The sequence below is a fragment of the Otolemur garnettii genome, unplaced genomic scaffold, assembly GCF_000181295.1.
Source record: "Otolemur garnettii isolate 467f Iridium unplaced genomic scaffold, OtoGar3 scaffold00053, whole genome shotgun sequence".
NCBI classification, from domain to species: domain Eukaryota; kingdom Metazoa; phylum Chordata; class Mammalia; order Primates; family Galagidae; genus Otolemur; species Otolemur garnettii.
In genome coordinates, this window is record NW_003852448.1 from 6,311,990 (window position 1) to 6,314,416 (window position 2,427).

Genomic DNA, 2,427 nt, shown 5'->3' on the forward strand with positions numbered 1-2,427 from the left:
AAAAAAAAAAAAAAGAATTTCAAGACAGTGACTACAGTCTTGAACCAAGTGTGAAGCCATTCTAAGGATGGGACCTGTTTGGTTGGAAGAGCGTAGAATCCCCTATCCTGCCAGTGTACATGCAGGGAAAGACAAATAGCCTGTATCTGCAAACTGTAGCACACAGTTCACTAGCTCTGGCAAGTTCACAGAACAAAAAGGAAGCTCTGAGAGAAAAAAAATCTTTCTCCCATTCTAAATCTTTTATTCTCTCTCTCTCTTTTTTATAAGACATAATCTCATTCTGTCACTCTCGGTAGAGTGCTGTGACATCATAGCTCATAGCAACCTCAGACTCCTGGGCTCAAGCAATTCTCTTGCTGCAGCCTCCCAAGTAGCTGGGATTATAGGCACCTGCCACTAATGCCCGGCTATTTTTCATTAGCAGACCTGGGCCAGGCTTGAACCCGCCAGCCTCGGTGTATGTGGCCAGAGCCCTACTTGCTGAACTATAGGCACTGAGCCCCAGCTATTTTTAGATAAGACAGGGTCTTACTCTGGCTCAGGCTAGTCTTGAGCCTGTGAGCTCAGGCAATCCACCCGCCTTGGCCTCCCAGAGTGCTAGGATTACAGGCGTGAGCCACCGTCCCCAGCCCCATTATATGATTAAACTTTTAAATCCATAATGCGCACTGGCAGTAAATACGTGCTCACATGTACTCCAAAACCTCCCTCTCCAACCCACTACCGCTTCCTGGCCAGGTCTGTGAGGCAGTGTCTACATCAGACACAAGGAGGCAGTGTTGGCTAGCTGTCTGTTTGCAAGGCCACCAGTCAAGGAATTTTTTTTTCTCTGCGTCAGTCTCCCTTGGTGAAAGACTTTGAAGCCTTATTGTAAAAAGGTGGAGGGCTATTCTTAACGGTCCATATCACACTACTCTAAATATACTAGCCTTATGAGGTGGCACTGTAAAAGAAAAATGCAAAGGTACTTTTTATTGCCAAGATTAATTCGATTGTATAATGCTCACCCTAAACCCACAGGACCAAATTCTGGTTTCAAGACTGGCTGAGGCTGGGCGCCTGTGGCTCAAGTGGCTAAGGCACCAGCCACATACAGCTAAGGTGGTGGGTTCGAATCCAGCCTGGGCCCGCCAAACAACAATGATGGCTGCAACCAAAAAATAGCCAGGCATTGTGGCGGGTACCTGTTGTCCCAGCTACTTGGGAGGCTGAGGCAGGAGACTCACTTGAGCCCAGGAGTTGGAGGTTCCTGTGAGCAGTGATGCCACAGCACTCTACCCAGGGGGACAGCTTGAGGCTCTGTCTCAAAAAAAAAAAAAAAGACTGGCTGAAAGAGATTGTAGTGAATAAGTCTGTCCATGAACTGAACAAGAGCTCAAAGTATCTTTTCCCAGGTAAGCTTGCTATGCAATGATGCTCCAGGCACTGGCTTTAACTGGGAAGAAGGGAGGTTCCAGTTAATTTCTACGGCCTGAGGCTTATCCGTATTCTTTTGTTGGCAAAACAAAGTAGAAGAGGTGCTGAAGGAAGCTGGTCACCATCTATCCAAGGCTGCCCACCAGAGCTCAGTGCAGGTCCGGGGACCACTTCTATCCCCGTGGGGCTACAGATCCTTCCAGGTTCCAATTCATGTCTTTGGGAAATACTCATCGAGTTTCCAAGAAGGGGTATAGAAAGAGGTAGATGTTGGTTTGTCGCCCTTGGTAGAGTGCTATGGAGTCACAGCTCACAGCAACCTTCAGCTCTTGCCTCAGCCTCCTGAGTAGTTGGGACTACAGGCACCTGCCACAATGCCTGGCTATTTTTTTGTTGTAGTTTGGCTGTGGCTGGGTTTAAACCTGCCACCCTCGGTATATGGGGCCGGCATCCTACCCACTGAACCACAGGCACTGCCTGGTTTCTATCTTCTTATAAGATATTAAAGGAGATAATTCTTTTCTTTCTTTCTTTCTTTTTTTTTTTTTTTTTTGAGATAGAGTTTCATTATGTCACTCTTGGTAGAGTGCTGTGGCATCACAGCTCACAGCAACCTCAAACTGTCGGGCTTAAACGATCTCTTGCCTCAGCCTCCCAAGTAACTAGAATACCACAGGTGCCTGCCACAACACCTGGCTATTTTTTTGTGGCAGTTGTCATTGATGTTTAGCTGGCCCGGGCTAGGTTTGAACCCACCAGCCTGGGTATATCTGCCCGGCGCCGTAACCCCTGATATAGGCACTGCCCTAACGGGGATAATTCATACACACTAATTAACTATGCTCAATATCTTATTTAAAGAAATATGAATTTTACCATCCTTCCCTGAGGATTCTCAGATCAGGTAGACAGAAACCCCTAACAATAGGAATAATCTGGTTTAACAAAAGGGTGGCACTGAATTTCCAGAGGCAGTGGGTAGATCTCTCTAGATCCATCTTGAACAGA